The sequence below is a fragment of the Euprymna scolopes genome, chromosome 7 (genome assembly GCF_053919585.1).
Source record: "Euprymna scolopes isolate OS-2025 chromosome 7, ASM5391958v1, whole genome shotgun sequence".
Lineage (NCBI taxonomy): Eukaryota > Metazoa > Mollusca > Cephalopoda > Sepiida > Sepiolidae > Euprymna > Euprymna scolopes.
In genome coordinates this window covers 65,387,472-65,409,703 of record NC_136488.1, presented here as the reverse complement: position 1 = coordinate 65,409,703, position 22,232 = coordinate 65,387,472, and positions in this window count along the sequence as shown.

Genomic DNA, 22,232 nt, shown 5'->3' with positions numbered 1-22,232 from the left:
GCTTTCTACAGATCGGGATACCATGGGAAAATAGAATACTCGAAGAGAGCAAAAAGTAAGAATAACAAAACTAACTGCACGAAATTGTACAAAATGGCAATGAGAGAAAGAAATAAACCGGAGAATAAAGATGGATACAATAAAAAGAATAAAAACAAGGATAAGAAAAATAGCAAATGATGAAAGTTATACTAGGAATAAGAGAAGCAGACGCAAGAAACTGGCTTAGTTTAATCCGCCGTTTAGCGAGTATATCCAAAACAATATTCCCAAGGAATTTTACAGAATAATTGAAAACAATTCCCACCTGAGAATAGATTAAGCAAAATAATTAATAAGAACTCCGTAAAACTTTCTTTCTCCACCTCTGCCAACTTAGCCAACACGATAATAAGCTCTAATAACAGGAAAATAAGCAAAATAAGGAATAAAAATAAGTGAGTATCAGGAGAACGGGATTTAGAGAGAAACTGTAGTTGTACAACACCTTGCAATTTTACGTTGGAGGGCAAATGCTTTACCTAAGAAATGTGAGATTAAGGGTGATAATAGCAAGAAGGTATATCTCGGAGCGAGGGACTGCTTTTTTTAAAGAAAAGATTCGGAAACCATTTTGCATCCTTAAAAAATGAACCAGAGAATGAAAATAATAGGGAAGGGGATAAGGATAGAAGGGAGATGGAACAAAAATTAATATTAGGGATAAAAAAAGGAATACAACTGCATTAGGTGATTGCTTTTTTAAGAAAAGATTCAGAAACTGTAATTTATTTTGCATCCTTAAAAAATGAACCAAAGAATGAAACTGATAGGGAAGGGGATAAGGATAGAAGGAAGATGGAACAAAAATTAATAGTAGGAATAAAAAAGGAATACAACTACATTAGGTAATTGGGTTAGGGAACTACATAATAACAAAAAGATGGGCAATAGTGGATAAGGATTGAAAGTATAAACTCGGTAAATCAAAATGATGCAATCTGTGTTTACTGGAAGCATACAATATACTCCATTCTAAAGTAAATATATTAAACAAAAGGCTGGATGCTATACAAGGATGTCTTCGTAGGAATAAATTTCTGCTATCACGTCTTAAACCTAAAATATTATTTTTAAATCCACAAAATATACTAAGGGTAAAATGTAAACATACAACGGGAATTTACATATGCAATATATATATATATATATATATATATATATATATATATATATATATATATATATTTAAAAGACATGTTTTTAAGTTAAAAGCAAGGGATAAAATAGAGTAAAATAGATATGATAAAGGGATCAATTTTGAAAGCAAATCTCTCGCTTAACAAATATTAGCAATAGAAATTCAACATTAGAAGCACAATCTTAGAAATAAAGGTTGGGGACTAATAAATACTGATTTTAGATCAATAAAACTTGAAAACTCCTAGCTTAGTAAATAATAGTTTTGCTTTAAATTAAAAAAACAGGTTGACCTCTCCTTTCATCGAAAGAAAAAAAAACTGGAGTTAAATAGAATAATTATAAATAGGATATTTATAGCTGAAAATGAATTTAAGAACTTAAACCCTGAATTGAAATTAATGACACATTAGGAGTAAAAAAAAAATGGAGCCAACAGCAACCTCAGAAAATAAGGCCTCGTAGCACACTTGGGTTAAAACTTTGAAATCAGAATCCCAATAGGGATGTACATAATAAACTGTAAATTTGAACAAGTTAGCCTATAATTAGACTCAATCATAACAACATAATATAAATTGATTACACATAAAAAATGGCAAAAGTGTAAAAATTTCAACAAGTAGAGTTACCTCCCTTACAACATTAAAATTAACAAATAACCGTAAATCAAAATGCATTGGAACGAAAGAAAAAGAATCAAAGGAAAAAATTTAAATCCAAAATTTAAAACTAAGCTAGCATTGAATAAAAAGTAACACCAACCCTCTTTTCCTTCAAGTAAAAATTAAAATCACACAGCTTTTGGAAATTACACAAATAAGTATGTCGATATAATTAAAAAAATTGCACGATATTATGAACTATTATATATATATAGAGAGAGATACATATATATATATATGTATATATAATTATTACTATAATTATATATAAAATATATATACACATATATATATGTGTATATTTATATATTTATATATGTATATATGCATATATATGCATAAATATAAATATATAATTATACACATATATAGTATATATAATTAAAGTAATAATTATATAGACATATATGTATATACACATATATATGCATATATATGTATGTATAGTATAATAGAGTATTGTAAAGACAAGGTTTCAATAAAGAACATATGTTTGTATTTGATGAACATTATTTCAATTTTTGATCAACATAATGTGTTTGTGCGGGAATGAATGTATGGGTAAGAGAGGAAAAAGACAAGAGAAAAGTGTTCGTATGTGTGTGTATATATATATATATATGCATATATATATATATATATATATATATATTCATCTGATGAAGATACACCATTTAAGGAAACAGCCTAGCAAGATAGTAAAAGCTCCTCATGGTTAACCGGAGCAATTCATATAAGTAAAAGTTTAGAAGTAAATGTAATATTAAACTATATTATATCCCCAAATCACAAAAAAGAAAAAGAGAAAAAAATATCTTTATGCTTTGGTATTTCGAATCTAAATGCTTTTCATTAGAAGAGAGGAGAAGCGAGCATTATACAAAAGCAAATATTAAGAAAAAAATACTGGCTTAGTGGCATAGAGCTATTTTCCCTTACACCTTTTGTTGTCCCTATTTTTCAGTTTGCTCTTCCTACTCATATATACTTATATTTCCTCATTCATTTCTACACAAAAAGGTCCTTAAGTCGATTTTTGTTTTACTTTGTTTTGAATAATGCTGGATTATATTTATTTCTGATGAGAAGAATTTAGCTTTGAATTATCATGACAAAGTAATTCTTTGCTCTTTTTTGTTTTTATTGATCTTATGATATAATAAAGTTATATGTAACTTTTATTTATTTTACTTATTATATATACAGAGAGACAGAGAGAGATAGAGAGAGGGGGAGACAGAGAGGGAGATAGGCAGAGAAAGACAGAGAGAGAGAGAGTAAAAAAAGAAAAAAACAATTGAGAGATATCACTAAATAATACAATTATCAGTGACTATCAGATCCCTCTTTAAACTCAGCCTTTTGTCAGATTTCCTTCTTTTACTTCGGAGAGAGAGAGAGAGAGAGAGAGAGAGAGAGAGAAAGAGAACGCTAAGTGTACTTGCATTAGAAGTGACTACAGGATGTATAGACGCCACAGATCTTTGTTGAAAAAGACACATTTCTCTGGTTGACTTTTGGAGGGTGTGATTATCAGCACTACAATTGTTGTCAGATGTTGCCGGAGGAGGTAAGCATCTTTGGTTCCTTTCAAACTGAAAAGAAAAAAAAAGAGAAATTAACAAACAAAACGAAACAAAATAAGCGTAAAAGCGAAAGAACTAAAAAAAAAGAAAAGGAAAATGGCCGCTTCCCGCGTGATGTCTTGCGTAACACTATGTGCGAGATAATGGAATAGCGAGTATTCGGGAGAAAATCTAAAACAGACTTCTTGCCTTGGATAATTTCAAACGAATAGAGCTGAAGAATGGCAACAGGTCGAATAAAGCAAGAAAAACACAAGTTAAGGGATGTAGACATTTTGTTGACGAGGGTATGGGTGGCGTGGTTATCTTTTGTAGTTGATAGTAAGGAGTGGAGATGCGAGCACTTGATACGCGCCGTTCTCGACGTACAACATACCGCGCAAAGCCGACATTTCTGCCTCGCAAACAGCAAGAAACGGCGACCTCGCGGGGGTCAATCTGGGCATTAAGCGACAGACAAACAGACAGAACGTAAAGAATAGGAACATGACTGCAATTTGCGATGGAGTGACAGAACGTCAAATCTATCATTATACATTCTCACCTACATGCTTTTTTTTAATGAAATTCTTTATAACGAACTATTTTTTGGCGTAAAACATTCAACATTTCAATTAAAATCGGTAAAATGAACAGAATTGTCAACCCTATTGAATTAATGTTATTTAGAATATAAGGGTTACTGTTTAGTATAATCCCTATGAAACACAGACTTCTACTGAATAATACCTTATTATAGAAAAAAATTACCGGTTGGCCGTTGCTGTATAAATTACTATGACCTTTATATATTTTTACTTTTGAAATAGCCATATCTATCAATCTGTCTGTCTATCTAATATAATACAAAAAGAACTTTGTATGTGTGTGTGTGTGTGTGTGTGTGTGTGTGTGTGTGTGTGTGTGTGTGTGTGTGTGTGTGTGTGTGTGTACTCGAATACGGTTGTGTCGATTTTTATGAAATTCCACAGAAAGGTACTTTATGTGCTTGGTAGTGTTCTGAGACCGGGTGGGTATTAGAATTTCCTCGATAAGTATAGATAATCGATAATCGAAATAATTAGCTACTTTTATTTTCGCTACCGCTCTCCCTCGACCCAGGACTGTACCCTAATAAACAAAGTCTCTGACAGTATAGATACAGCACTTTCCTCGGCACTAGCGCGCAAGAGCATGTGTTTGGTGACTTCAATGTCCACCAGAGACACTGGCTTGGATCTTCTACTCACACAGGCACAGCTGGTATGACTACATACAATTCTCTATATTTCATTCACTATCACAGATGGTTACGTTTCCAACCCGTTTCCCAGACCAGCAAGAACAACACGCATCATTTCTAGATCTGTTTCTGACCACGGTTCCCGATGACTGTGTAACTAATGCCCACAGCCCACTTGGGAACGGCGGTCATGCAGTGGTAATAGTTGAAATATCCCTAAACTTTAGAGCAAAAACTGAAGAGCCACTGCTCAAAACAACGAGATATTATAAAAAGGCTGACTGGGAAGTCATCAGGGATCTCATCAGGGACGCCCCATGGCAAAATATCTTTTCACTTTCTGCTGAACAGTGCGCAAATGAGACCACTGAATGGTTCAAAACAGCAATTGAAGCACATGTTCCCATGCGAAAATTTTATGGCAAGCCTCACTCTCCCCAATGGTTTACTTCTCTCTGTGCAACCGCCATCGCGCAAAGGCAGGATGCGTACCGCAGATTTATCCGACATAAGTCCAGTTCAAATAGGCAGAAGTATATAGAAGCCAGAAATAACTGTAAGAAAGAAATAGCGACAGCGAAGAGAGAATTTACTGAAATCACCTAAAACGCATCGAAGCACAAAAATTAGGGAACCGCGACTTCTGGAAAATTTCTAACAGTGTAGTAAATAATGGGCAATCAACAATTCCCTCATTATCCAACAATCATGAGGTTGTTTGCTCTGCAACTGAGAGTGCTAACATGCTTGCCAGTCGGTTTGCCTCCAACTCAACACTGGACCCTTCCAACCACCCTCTCCCTGACTTTCCTTTGCGGACAGACGCCACATTAGGCGATCTAAAAATTACCCCCTATCAGGTGCATGCTATCATAAGAAGTCTTGACACTGCAAAAGCATGTGGGCCTGATCTCGTCCCGGCTGTGCTATTAAAAAAGTGGTCCGCCGATGTAGCTCTAGTTCTCTCCAAACTCTACAACAAATGCCTTAATAAATCTTGCTTTGCTGCATGCTGGGAAACTGCTTCTGTAGCACCAGTTTTTAAGAATTCTGGTGTAAGAACTGACCCAGTAAATTATCGCCCCATTAGCCTCCTCCCACTTTTCGCCAAAATATTTGAGACAATAATTAACCAAGCTCTTGTCCATCACCTTACAGATGTTAAACTTATGACTGACCAACAATATGGATTTAGGCAAGCCCGTTCAACAGCAAACATCCTAACTGTAATCTCAGAACGTATATACCAGTCACTAGACAAAGCGGGGGGGAGGGTAGAGCAGTAGCTCTAGATATATCTAAGGCTTTTGACAGGGTATGGTATGAAGGTCTTCTCAGGAAAATCAGATCATATGGTATCACTGGAAGAATATATGACATAATTAAATCCTTCTTAGATAAGAGAAAAATCCAGGTTGTCCTCGACGGTCGTACATCTAAACAATACGATATAAATGCAGGAGTGCCTCAGGGGACTTCTTTTATTCCTAATATTCATAAATGACCTCCCTGAAAAAGTTACCTGTGAGATGGGTGTATATGCTGACGACACCACACTCTATAACAGACAGAACAGGAAAACAAATTAACACATGTCTAAAGAAATAGCAGAAGCACTATAGGATGATCTCCGATCTGTAATGGAATGGGGACATAAATGGATGGTCACATTGAACGCTGCCAAGGAAAAACTCGTTTCCTTCAATAATTACAAGAAACCTTTTCTACCACCAATAGCAATGGCCAATGACTATTTATCTGAAAGTACATCCTTTAAACTACTCGGCGTAACGCTCTCAGGAAACATGAGTTGGAACAATTACATCGAGCGTATCGCCAGGACAGCTGCGAAGAAAGTAGTTTCTCTCTACTGTGCTAGAAAGATACTAACGTCCGAAAGTATCCTATACCTCTATAAGGCCACCATTCGCCCATGTATGGAGTATTGTTGTCACATTTGGGCTGGTGCATCTACCACTAATCTCTCGCTCTTAGACAAGGTTCAAAAGAGAGTCGCCAATCTGATAGGTCCTGAACTGTCATCTAAACTTCAGCCCCTGTCCCATCGACGAAATGTTGCATCCTTCTGCCTTTTCTACAGGTACTTTAACGGTGAATGCTCTGACGAACTGCAAGCACTTGTGCCCCCTCGACGTAAATACCCCCGACAAACCCGACAAGCAGCTAAATCCCATCCCTTCACAGTAGAGATCCCTAGATGTAAGAGAACCTTCTACTCTAGTAGTTTTTTCCCCAGGACAGCTAAACTTTGGAATTCCCTGCCCGGTCCCTGCTTCCCCAACTGTACTGACATGCAGAAGTTCAAGTGCAACGTGAACCGGCATCTTGCTGCCCAACTCCCTACACAGTACACCTGATGCCCATGTCCCTGATAGTAGCCCCCTACAACAAAGTGGCATATGCCTTGTTTGGGGTGAAAATGTAATAAAAAATATCCGATGGAAGAAGGAACAGGCTATTTTGTATAAAGTTAAAACTTTACACAACCGAACATTACGAGATTTGAGAAATTTTATTACTACAAAAGATGAAATGGCCGACATATAAAATCAACATTAGGTTTTTTTTTTAATATGATAGGGTCGCGTTCGAAATGAATGTTTCTATTTAGAACACAATTTTGACATTATCACCGCAAAAGCAATAAGGCAAATCATATAAAATCAACAGTATCTACTTTGATATTACAGCGCGCGTTGGAAATGAATGTTGCGTAACATAATAGTTGAATTTTACATTTTAAACTCAAATTCAAGCCATTATATATAAACATTGTTTTATAAACTCAACAGTAGTTTCTCTACAGTGCAATGTAGACTACAATGTATTGTGAACTACTCACTGCGCGGAGACGTGTGAAGATTTCTCCCAGTGTACCGCGGAGGGTCCCCAACTAGAGCAGGTAATCAATCGATTTGATTAAAAAATGGACGGTTTCATAGATTTCGATGAAAATAATAATGTGGGAGAGTGAAACATGCGTTGATCATCATTCAATCCAGAGTAACGTTGGGTTCCCCTGCTTTTATTGAATATCAGCGCAACAATAGGTTGTAAGTGATAACTTTAATTGACCAGATAGATTTAATATTACAAGTGTGAAAGTTTAGGCCTTATAGATATAAATCACCTTATTGTTAGTACATTTTTAAGGAAGAAGTAAATAAGAAAAAAAAAAATCAGATTATAAAAATGACACATCTTATCGCAGTCTATACGAATTTATGTAGGTCTATAGATGTATCTTAATAAAGTTTGGTATATTTATATAATTATTGTGTTGGCTGTCATGACTCTTCTGAGCTGCGACGTTTCTGGCTGTGGCAATAATTAATCATTTATTTATATGTACAAGATACGCTCCGGACAATTAACCGATTATTATGAATTTTGGAAAAAAGGGAGCTAACAGCAAGGGATGTAAATTTAGGTTATACCTTGTTCGTATCATTTTGATTATTCGGACTACAGTTCGCATATTTTCACAACGATCCTTCGATGTAACATCCGACTTTTCTGACGAACTTGAGATTTTTTTTATCGAATTCGGGAACTTGCACAGAGTTTAAAACGTCACTCTTCATTTAATCCACTGGGGTAATCTGTATCTCGTTCCCTAATCCATGACCTGGTCGAAGTCCTAAGCATTAGGAATTTGATGCTTTTTAAAAATGTTAAAATGGCAGTACCTCCCGTGTAATGTTCGTATATATTTTGCAAAACGTAAAAAAATACACTTGGAATGAGAGCATATATTTCAAGAGTAGATCTCTCTAAATATTTTTCACAAATGTTTTCATTGTAATTGATTGGAAATTGTAAAAAAAATATCTTTTTTAATGCTATTAATGCTATTTGATTTTATACGAACGATTAAAAAGAACTGACGATTTGTATGCAAAATAAGAAAACAGTTTAAAAACTGCATGTTTAACAAAATCCGTCACATGTCAAAAATGAGTTTCTACATAAAAAGTACTATTTATTTTATATTAGGAAGTATTTCTGGTTACTGCTCTGTAATTTCACTCAAATTATAGATACTACTACTACTACTACTACTACTACTACTACTAATAATAATAATAATAATTGGACCAAATAAGAACTAAGGAATCTCGATCAGAGAACCTGAAAACTCATGACGAATCATAATGCACTACACCTGAAGCATGATACTGACTGACTATATGTGAAAAGAAAAGACGGAGGAGAACTGGTCTGTATAGAAGACTGCAAATAACACGAAAAAGGGATTAGAAATATACATAAAGCAGAACGCCAAAAGTATAATTACTTCAGCGAAGGACGCAGAAGAAACAAACAAGATAGAAAAAAAATAAAACGAGGAAAGAAAAATGGGAAGAAAAACAGCTACATGGACGATTTATCAGGATTACAAAAGAAGAGACAAACGAAACTATATGTAACTGGGTACGAAAAGGAAAGCTTAACATGGAAACTGAATCACTAATAACTGCTGCGAACCAACTACAGCAAAGTAAGGATCAACAAAACACAAGAAAACAGCAAATGCAAACTCTGCGGACAAAGAGACGAAACAATAACCTACATAATAAACGAATGCAGCAAACTAACCCCACAAGATTACAAAAATGACACGATCAACTGGGAAAGGCGGTTCAGTGGCAATTATGCAAACAAGTGCATATTAAACGCATAAACAAATGGTAAGAGGGGCGTGCAATAAGTAATGCCCCTGACCAACTTCCCGTTATCTGATCAAACTGAAATTTTGCATGTGCAATGAGCGATATATGTACGGGTAATGTGGCAAATTACAGCTCTTAACTAATTGTAGTTTCTGTTTTACAGGTGTTTGAACTGAGTCAGATGTGAAATAGAGCCTGTTGAATGTCGAGCAGTGATCCGGCTTTTGTATTTGAAAGGAAGCACACCACAGGAGACTTTTGATGAAATGAAAGAAACTTATGGTGATATTGCCCCATCATATGAACTTGTAAAACGCTGGCATCGTGAATTCAAACATGGCTGGAAGTCTGTGAAAACAGCTCCCAGACATGATCACCCCCCTTCTGCCATTGATGAGGCATCTGCCCGTCAAGTTGAGGCTGCCATTTTGGAAGATCGGCGCATTACTACTCTCCGAATAGACCAAGATGTCAAGATTAGTATAGGGTCTGTGGAAACTACCATTCATGATCATTTGCATATGCATAAGGTGTCTGCCAGATTGATTCCCAGGATGCTCACACCATTCCAGAAACGAGAACGCGTCGAGTGCTCGCGGATGAATTTGGAGATGTGCCAAGAAGATGAGTCAAAGTTTTTCAAAAGACTGATTACACAGGATGAAACCTGGATCCATCACTATGACCCAGAGATCAAAGCCCAGCAAATACAGTGGAAGCACTTGGACTCACCACCTCTAAAGAAAGCAAGGGTGCAGCCCTCCGCTGGCAGGGCCATGCTCACAGTCTTCTGGGATCAGGACGGAGTAGTGATGACAGATTTCCTGGTAACGGGTACCACAATTACAGGAGCCTATTATGCTTCTCTTTTGAGGAAATTAAGGGAAGCTATCAAAATTAAGAGGCGGGGCAAGATCAGAAAAGTTACTCTCCTCCTGCAGGACAACGCTCCGGTCCACAACTCGCATGTCGCCAAATCAGAAGCAGGGGCGTGTGGTTATAAAATCCTCCCCATCCTCTCTACTCTCCTGACCTTGCGCCCTATGAGTTTTCCCTCTTCCCAGCCGTGAAGTTGTTTTTGAAAGGAAAGCCTTTCCCAGATTATGCAGCCTTCATTTCTGAAGTCACGTCGTGGTTGGAGGACCAACTTGGGGTGTTCTACAAAAACGGCCTCCAGAGCTGCATCAAACGATGGGAGAAATGCATAACTCTGGGTGCTTCCTATGTAGAGAAAGATTAATAACTGTGCCAAGTTTCGTTACTCTACTGCTATGGAGAGTGGGTCAGGGGCATTACTTAATGCACGCTCCTCCTACAAACACAAACCGGCAGCAGATGACACTGGTCCTCACCAGATCACCGAAGTTAATCAACGATTACCCTGATTAGTACCACATGGATCACAATTCGGAAATGCTAGGCACTCTATGCACCTTGTGATGACGTAGAATTTTTCACGGTTTGTATTTGGGAGCGTGGTTAATCTGCCGGGACGGATGCGCCACAAGCCTTTATTTAGACATTCATCTGAAAGGAAAACTGGCCACCATCTAGCTGTTGTAAATGCGTCTGGATTCGTCGTTTATCTGTCGTTATTGATAAAATACAACAAAAGAAATACAGTTTTATGCGGTTATTTTCGAAAAAAAAAACGTATTAGAAATGCCAGTAAAATCATTGTGCATTTAATAGAAGTTGATTGTCAAGTTTTTTATTTCCAACTCAATATTATTTGAATAGGGAAAATAAATTTCGCAAAGCTGATTAAATACGAAAAATTATAAGCATGAAATCTCAAATGGATCGTGGAACGATAAAATTGTCGCCCTAAAGAAAACGAGACGACAGCTTTACTTTAAAACTTTTATTGAGAAAATCACTTCGGGTAACTTGATTATATAGTAGATCAGACGTTTATCTAATGCACCTGTCTTCAGCTTAAATCACCGCCTCGATACGAGTCCGGAACTGGGAGCATGCTTTTTCCCCAAGCGCCGGCGGAAGTTCGAAAAATACTCAGCAGATGGCAGCGATCAGTCTGGCTTTGGTTTTGTGAGAGGTCACGTTGCTGATGCTCTTTGACGTATATCCAAACAAAGTAGTCCAGCGGGTTCAGGTCGGGGGAGGATCTAGACTAACGAAAGAAGGGTACAAAGTCGTAGCACTCCTTCTGAACCTAAGCCTGAGTCTCTTTGGACTTGTGGGGCAGCACCATGCCCTGCTAGCAGGCATCAGGCCTGCCAGCGGCCACCTGATTGCACCAGGGAATAACCACGCTCTTCAGCATATCCAGGTACACTTCGAAGATTTGAGGTGTATTATGTGGCTCTCACTTGAAACCACACCAATGATCATAACTTTGTTTTTATCACCATGGACTCCTCTCTGTTATTCTTGCCAATCCAGCGATGCATTTTAAGGTGCTGGAAATGGTCCTGTTGTCATAACTTAGATTGGTAGAGAGTATGAGTTGTACAGCGGCGCATGTCCGATCCCGCTCGTTGAACGTTGTGTCACTTTTAGAAATGATAGAAAACTGATCGCTCTAGGGATTTGTACACAACTGGCCCACTAGTAGATGGCCAGCAACAAAAAAATGGTTTTCATTGAATAGAAATGGAATCATGTCGTTTTTAAGGGCGAGAATATTATCGTTCCAAACTGTTCTATCTTTGTGTTCCTTGTGTCTAAACATCGTCTTTTTCTCTTTCATTTTCCCCTCATTCACTATATACCTCTCTCCTCCCCCTTCTGTTTATCTATCTCCGTATTTCTTACTCTATGCAGCATGGGATGAATAGTATTGCTACTTGTGATGCTATTCCTTTTGTTTATTATTGACTTTGTTATTGACTATGACTGCTTATAAACATATATATATCACGGAGAGAAAGATAATCAATGAATCTCTCTGATGCCTCTCACTGCTATCTGATTTCACTTTATAACTTCACATATACGAAAATATGTTTTAACTATATAAATGGGAACATAATACTACATTATTATAATAGATAACAGAAACATAAAATAGTGTGTCTGTCCGCATGCCTGTGACTAAAAAATACGTCTAAAGTATTTAAGATATTAATTTACATACAAACAACGGGAAGAAATTAGTCTGTATATCTTTCTATCTATCTATCTATCTATCTATCTATATATATATATATATACATACATATATAGACATATATATATACACAGTTATCTATCTGTTTATCTATCTTATTGAGAGTGAACTTTATGTGTGTGTGTGTGTGTGTGTGTATTTCGAAAGAATATCGTCGTCGAGATGCTAAAATCATGGTGGGTGGTGTTCACTATAGTAGAGGAAAGAATAACTTCGCTTCTTACAAGGCATATTGTTTCTCTTTTACGATCTTGAAAAGTATTTAACATACGAAAAAAAGTACATACACACACACACACACACACACACACACACACACACACACATATATATATATATATATATATATAATGTGTATATTTATTAAAAAAACATGTATACTCCCGCCCGCTTATAGATGTCCTACTGCTTGTTATTTTGTATTTCATATAATAAGCAGCAAGGCAATGTGAGCATCTATCTATCTATGTGTGTGTGTGTTTATATATATGTGTATGTGCGTTTATATATATATATATATATATATATATATATATATATACATATATATATATACGAGGTGCCTTCAACAAGTTCCTAGACTTTTTTTTTGTATCAGCACTTTTATTGCTAGTACACATGCAACTTAAGTTCCCTTTCGAACAATGTCCTCCGACTGCAATGCACTTGTTATACCGTCCCAACAACGTCTGGAATGCCCCATGGAATTCCACTAATGAGGAACTTTTTCCTTGAACCTAAGGACTAACCAACCTTCACAGGAAGAAAATTTTAGACTATAGGGAAGAAAAAAAAAGTCTTCATGCCCATGTTGGGTAAATAGTCTGTGATAAGGATGGACGTGGCCTGGTGCATGTTTCTGGTGGAAATTCCACTGACCCGATTTGAAAAATGCTGGCCTCTTCCGACAAAATCTCTTCCTGAACTCCCTAAAAATCTCAACATATAGTATTCCTTGTTGATTTTATGTCCAGTGGCAACCCAGTGCATGTAGATCATGCCCGTGTTGCCAAAAAGAGATTATAATAAGTTTATGTGTGGATTTTCTCTATCTGGCCTTCTTGGGTCTGTTAGAGCGTTCATGTTTCCACTAGGAACACTGCCTTTCGTCTCTGGGTCATAGCAGTTAATCGAGCTTTCATCGCAGGTCACCAGAACATCAAGTATTGCGGGATGTGAATTAATCAGCTGGATCATCTCACTGCTGTCGTCACATCGTCTTTCTTTCTGATCTTCTCTGGGCACTCTTGGGGCAAACTTCGGGTTAATCTTCTGAATTTTCAGTTACTCCAGTAGCCAATGAAGTTTAAAGCAGGTTAATACAAGAGTGCTCAATACCGATGTGGACAAAGACATTTTATTTGTTTTACATCAGCATTAATATAGCGCTACACAATATGAGCATGTTTAGGCTAGCAAGTTACAAGTAACTATAGAACTCCTAAGGTGATATTGGTTATAGAATGAAAATTATGTACAGGAAATATCGCTTGAATTTGGTCCCTAGTTTCTTGTAACTAGCTGACCGAAACCTGCTCATAATATGTAGCGATATCAATGCTTATGTAAAAGCAAATAAAATGTATATCTTTCCTTACTTCGGTATTGAACATTCTCATATAAGTTTCCTTAAAGCTTCATTCGAAGTTAAATTAAACCGAAGAGAAAGAGCTATATTAATGCTTACATTCTTCATTATTTTCGAGTTGAGAGATCGTTTCGATTAGTTCGTAGAACTTTTTTCAAAACTTGTAATTTCGTACAAGGCCCTATGTCGCCATGGAACAACCTTGCAAAAAGCATATATATATATATATATATATATATATATATATATATATATATATAAAAAAAATTTGACTTATTTTATAAATTTATGTTTACATTTCCACACTGAAATCAAACTGTGCACTTATTGTCTCTATAAACACACACGGTCCTTATCGATGAAATTCTTTATTTGGCCAATCAACCCTGATGTTCTGATTTCCTTACTCCGTCCACACCTCGCATCATTCCACACAGTCTCGCTCCCTTCATTAAAGCCCTTATGTGACTCAAAGACTGATGCTCGATTCATGCAAGATGACTCTAAAATTGTCTGAAGAATTCCATACGTTTCTGAGGCATTTTTTCAAGTTTAAAATAGAATTTTATTGCATACCGTTCTTCTAAAATATCCTCATATCCAGATTGTAATTTTTAAATAACCAGCTGTGATAATCAGGGTTTAGTAGGATGTATTCCAATTCTTATTTTAGCTATTCATTTGAACCTGCAATCATAGAAATTTGTCAGTCATCTCATACGAGTTATAGCAATTACACACTAGATTTGCAAGAGTCTACGAGAATTTTAAATGCCTGTACAAAAACGTCTGGAAACCTATTGAATAAACCTGGTCGTGTGTGTGTATATATATATATATATATATATATATATATATATATATATATATATATATATATATATATATATATATACTCGACTACCCGTTACCGTTTTTTGGGACATAACAGAAATATTTCTATGTAAGTATATTAAAATGAGAAAAGAATATAGATAGATTTCATTGAGTCATTCTGTTTATAATTGTTTATATTCTTTTAAATAAAATTACGGCCATCTATAAATATAAAAGCGAAAATGTGTGTATGTATCTTTGTATGCTTGTATGTTTGTATGTGTGTTTGTGTGTCCGCTAAAAACTTTCGACAGACACGACGAAAATTCACAAACTCGGTATCATATTGAAGCTCCATCCTTCGCTCGAAAAATATCGAACAATTGGCCAAAAACGTTCATTTTTTTCACCCCGAAATCGACAATTTTCGACAGGTTGGGGTCAACAAAAACAGTCCTCTCGTGACGACGACCGGTTCTACGCATGCGTCAAATGATGTCATGACCTTAGTTACTTTAAATAGTTGAAAAACTGACTAAATTTCATGTACGTTGCGTTAGTTCAGTTGGTTAGCGAGTTGGTTCGTTATCTGACCGTTTTGGGTTCGAATCGTGGTGTGAGATGTCTTTTTTTTCGATTTTTTTAAATTTAAATATTGAACCAGTGTTATTTAAGCAATTTTTCACGTAACGTTCGTTTTTCTGTTTTTTTTTTTGTTTTTTTTTTTTACTTCGCTTATCCACTCGCGACCACACACCAAAAACCACCCGGGTACCCACTGATTTTTTTTAAATTTTAATATCGACACAGGCTTATTTAAGCCATTTCTTTTTTGCTTTTTCGATTTTTACATTTAACATCGTTCGTTTGCCTTACGTTAGTTTTTTTGTGTTTTTTTTTCGATGTTTTGATTACCCCCTCTTCGTTTAAGTTTTAACGTTGTTTTCTTTTTTTACTTCGCTTGTAAGTTTTAACGTCGTTTTCTTTTTTTTTACTTCGCTTATAACAAACAAACCTGGTCATTGACCTCATTTGCTAAATAGCGTTGCTCTACGACTAAACATATTTTCCGGGTTATTTATTTATATTGGTAGTGTAGAAGAAAATATATAGAATGTTTTTAAGAAAGGTGTATTAAAAAATGGAGAATAAATTAAATAAATAAATGGTGATGTGTGTTTATTTGTTTACGCTGTAATGAGTTTATGTTTATGAACTCATGCCATACCGGAAGTTGTAAACCAGACGTTGGGTTACAACACCCGTTACAAGGTCATTTAAGTTTTATAATTATATAGATATAATGCGTGTAAATAAATATATGTGGGAGTGTTTATGTTTTTGATGGGAATTACATGCGAATTAATAATGGCAACATTTATAGTTTATAAACCATTAATTTAACGATTTTTTCTCTAGAGTAAAATAGCATTTTTCCTATAGACTTGGTATAACGTTACTGGTAAGGGTAATAAACTGAAAACGGCAATGTTCGAAAGTAAATAACATTTGGAAAAAATATAAATATGCAAAAAAATAAAAAGGATATATATATCAATATAGTAAAAAAAAAATCCAACCAATGATGTTTGAAAATTAGTAAAACCATAAATCCATAACGCGGCTATTGGTACATCCGCAAATTTCGTGGCAGAATATTCCGATCTACTGTATTTATAGTTCTTGGAGAGATTAGGTTGACAATTCCATTAGGAAACTAGGACAGCCATATGGTTATAAGAAATTTATATATAAATATATATATATATATGTACATGTGTCTTTGTGTTTGTTTGTGTGTGTGTGTGTATGCGTGATAATAAATGAGTTAAATCATATATTAGATAATTTAATGAGTTATTGTCTTATCATGTTGTTAGAATCGGTGGATGTATATGCAATGCAATTGAAAATTGATCTCCAATATGACACCATGTCTCCCCACCTCCAAAGAGTCTGGATATTTTTAGAACTTCAACATCAGCGGGTCTTAATTTCGTCGAAGGTAGGTTCCATAGCTTATACCCTTGGAAATATATATATATATATATATATATATGCATATATATATATGCATATATATATATATATATATATATGCATATATATATATGCATATATATATATAAATGTATATATATATATATTAATATATATCTATTTCTGTAGAAATATATTTTTCTTATTATATATCAATCCTTATATAAGCTCAATGTGAATACTGTGCAATATATAGAACAAATGACAAAAAATTATATTCCAAAGTACATGATGTTTACAATTTTGTATTTTATTCCTTTACACACACACACACACACACACACACACACACACACACACACACACACACACATATATATATGTGTATTTTTTAACATTATTATATTATTCCGTGTTTGTTTGGTTTTTCATTGAAAATTATGTTTAGATCATTGTAATAATGTTTTTAAATCATTGAAATCGTTTTTAACGCGTTTCAGACGTTATGTGAAGCGTCCTCTTCAGAAAGTATTAAAAAAGTTCAAGATGTGTTAAAAATGTAAAAGAACATTTTCGTATTTTATTTGAAATGTTTCCGAGAGATGGAAATATGTGTTAACGATTCTACTTTTCATTCGTATGTTCAATTTTTATTACTAGTTCATTGAGCGGGACTGTGGTCACTGATGTCTTATGTCTCTCTTCCCCCCCCTCTCTCTCTCTCTGTCTTTCTCTGCTTGTGTTTCTATTTATCTTTCTTGTTTTTTTCCCATTTTTCTTCCTTTTTTACTCTTACTTGCGTGGGGTGAGGGGCCCATCGATACTTGGTCAACTGGGTGCATAGGGTAGGATATGTGTGTGTGCGTGTGTGTGTGTGTGTGTGTGTGTGTGTGAGTATATATATATATATATATATATATATACCTTGACGAATCCTATAGTTGGATGAAACGCAGAATATTCAGAGTAGCTTAATCGCCATATATATTTTATAAATTACTAACTAGCTCTACCTACGTATTGAGCACTTTTGAAGTAAATACTTAAAGTTTACGCATAAATCTATACTTTCGTATAGTAAATTTATGTGAATAAATGAAATAGTTATATATATGTATATATATATATATATATATATATATATATATATATATATATATATATAAAGGGAATATTCATCATCTATATTGTGCAGAAAAACACAGTAAAATCGATTGGATGACGGTGTCCGATAAATATACACCTCAGAATTTGAACTCTTCGATATTTCTGTGCATAGGGAGCTCTTACATCAGTGAATGTTTTATGCAATTTATTCCATCAACGCAAACTTTTTATAGTAGCAAACAGTAGCATCGTGTAAGAAATGGAAACTCAACAAAGTTCCAAAAGAGTACATCAGAAATGAAAATCCTACGTTCGAAAATAAGCTTAAATCACGGGGGTTTTCAGGCATAAAACTGATTAGGAAACACTTGTTGAGAATTATGTATGTTAATGTAATAAATTGGTTTTCAGCCTGACCAATAAGAAACTTATGTTCGCACTTGCAAGAAAAATAAAATCATAATACTTATAATCATCAATAAACAGAGCTCTAAACATATTGATTTAACAAACTTTTGATTTTATATGTAAACATATTGATTTAACCTGTTGATTTTATATAATTATTCTAACATAATCATTTGAATTAAAGTTAAACGTACAAAAGTAATAAGAAAAACAACGATGGTTCAATTCTTCTTTAAAATTAACATTCATTTCGAACGCGCCTCTGTCATATAGAATGAATCTATAGTGTTCTGCTTCTGAAGTGATGAAACATCTCAAATGTACTCGTAACGTTAGGTTTTCTACAAGTGTTCAATTTGGTCACACTCGCACTTCCTACTTTAATAAGTGTTTCTTGGTTACAATGTGTCCATACTTATCAGGCGCACTCCGATAAATAATCTACGTTATAACAGAGACACCTCAAGTCCCTTCATGCAAAATTTCAAAAAAATCAGCTGAACCGTTTCCCAATACATAAGGAAAACTCACACACACTATCTTTTACATTATATATATATAATTTTCATAATGTGAGAGAGTATATATAATTATTTCCACAGCCCAAAGAACGCCGCAGCCCACAAGAGCCACGCCCGCCAACGAACCTCTAGTCTAAGACTAGAGTTTCACCTTCATTTGGACTCATCAGTCAGACATATCCGCACCCGGGATTTGAAACCCGAGCATCCTGCATGAGAGGCAAACACTCTACCAACTGAGCAAAGGCCTCGCACACAAGAAATTCTATTAATAAGCAGACCGCGACGAAATCAAGCTGTGGAATAGACCTACTTCATCTCGACAAGGGGCGTGGTCATCCAACCAACTGACCCCCAAGCCGATGCCCCACAAGTAGGGATTTTCAACTCGAATGGACGACGCAATCCAGCAGAGCGAACCTAACGAGCCATTTTTGTTATAGAATTTTCAGAATGTGAAAGTTTATATATAACTATTTCCACAGCCCGGTTCGTTGGCTGGCGTGGCTCTTGTGGGCTGCGGCGTTCTTTGGGCTGTGGAAATAATTATATATATATATACATACATATATATATATATATATATATATTCTTATTATTAGCTCTATTTCCTATTTGGTTTTATTGAGCTTTTACATGTGGCTGAGATTAGTTTATAAATATTAAGTCTTTAATATTTATAATATATTTTAAGTTTGCTATTTTTCATTATCTTTGTAAACTTAATTGTAATTCTTATTTAATTATATATATATATATATATATATATATATATATATATATATATACAGAGTAACCCCGATATAAGAGACTTCTTTTCCAATCACTACAGTTATCCTATATCTGGGGTACACTTATATCCGGGGTTTTATATCCAGGTAACCCTGTATATTAACACAGGATCTAATTTAGGAACAGAGAAAATCTTCCTTATATACGTTTTCTTATATGCGAGTCTCTTATATCAGGGTTATACTTTATGTTATAACGTATAGCTTTTTATAAGTATATTATAATGATATTTTATATATTTTCAACTTTATACTTATTCTCACTTTTTTATTTTCTTTCAACGAAACTTCAAATCGTAAATAAAAAAAAACTGCTCTTCAGAAATTTATAAAATGGAATAGATTCGTTTTTTCCCTATTTTCCCAACTTTCTTATTTCAATTCAAGCCAGGCCGAAAATCTGCTGAAATAGCTCGTGATATCAACGAAGCGTTTTGTCCAAGAACAACTACTGAATGTACAGCGCAATGGAGGTTTAAGAAATTTCATGGCGGCGACGAGTGTCTTGAAGATAATGATAGTAGTGGTCGGCTATCGAATTTTGACAACGATTAATAACGAACCTGACTCGAAGCCAATCAACGCTCGAGAACTTGCTTTTGAATTAGACGTAAATGTACACGATGGTTTCAACCACTTTAAAGAAATTGGAAAGACAAAGAAACAAAATGGGTGTGTCACAAACTAAACGACAACCAAAAGAAACGCCGTTATAAAGTGGCATTATCTCTTTTACGCAACAAGAACGACCCGTTTCTTAACTGGGTTATGACTTGTGATGAAAAGTGTGTTCTTTATGACAACCGGTGATTCTAAGCTCAGTGATGAGACGTTGATGAAGCTCCACGACACTTCCCGAAGCCAGTATTGCACCATAAGAAGGTCATGCTGACTGTTTGCTGGTACGGTTTCATCTATTACATTTTTTTTGAATGAAGAGGAAACTACTACGGCGGCGGAGTACTGCGAAAAAATAGATGAATTGCAGCAGAAATTTCGGCAAAAATACCCAGCATTAGTCAACAGAAAAGGATCACCCACCTTCACGACAATGGCCGAGTGCTAAATCGCCCCTGCAGAAGTTAAACGAATTGGCTACGAAATTCTGCCTCATCCGTCATACTCTACAAAATTCACACTTACGGGCTACCACTTTTAAAAGCATCTCGACAACTTTCTCCATGAGAAATACTTCAAAAACCTAAGCGGTATCAAAAACGCCTTCAGCGACTTCATTGCAACCAAAAGCAAGGTTTTTATGTTACTGGCATGAAGAAATATTTTTACAATCGCAAAGGTATGATTTTAATGATGCTTTTTTTTCTTACTAAAGTTTTGTTTGAGCCGAGATATGTTCATCATGTGTATATATATATATACAGGGTGCCAACAAAGTCTGGCTACATAATCTACAGGATGCTTCCACAAAGTCTGGCTACATAAGATAGCCATACTTTGTGGACACCCTGTATATATGTCTGTGTGTGTGTGTGTGTGTGTGTGTGTGAAGCAAATGAGTTTAAAAATGATATAAAAAGAATATTATGAAAAGAAATAACATAAAGTTGGACTCTCATGTATGTTTCTGTTTTGATACTTATTTACATGAGTATATAATTTGATACTTATTTACATGAGTATATAATTTGATACTTATTTACATGAGTATATAATTTGATACTTATTTACATGAGTATATAATTTGGTACTTATTTACATGAGTATAAAATTTGATACTTATTTACATGAGTATATAATTTGATACTTATTTACATGAGTATATAATTTGATACTTATTTACATGAGTATATAATTTGATACTTATTTACATGAGTATATAATTTGATACTTATTTACATGAGTATATAATTTGATACTTATTTACATGAGTATATAATTTGATACTTATGTACATGAGTATATAATTTGGTACTTATTTACATGAGTATATAATTTGATACTTATATACATGAGTATATAATTTGGTACTTATTTACATGAGTATATAATTTGATACTTATTTACATGAGTATATAATTTGATACTTATTTACATGAGTATATAATTTGGTACTTATTTACATGAGTATATAATTTGATACTTATTTACATGAGTATATAATTTGATACTTATTTACATGAGTATATAATTTGATACTTATTTACATGACTATATAATTTGATACTTATTTACATGAGTATATAATTTGATACTTATTTACATGAGTATAGAATTTGATACTTATTTACATGAGTATATAATTTGATACTTATTTACATGAGTATATAATTTGATACTTATTTACATGAGTATATAATTTGATACTTATTTACAGGAGTATATAATTTGATACTTATTTACAGGAGTATATAATTTTGTACTTATTTACATGAGTATATAATTTGATACTTATTTACATGAGTATATAATTTGATACTTATTTACATGACTATATAATTTGATACTTATTTACATGAGTATATAATTTGATACTTATTTACATGACTATATAATTTGATACTTATTTACATGACTATATAAT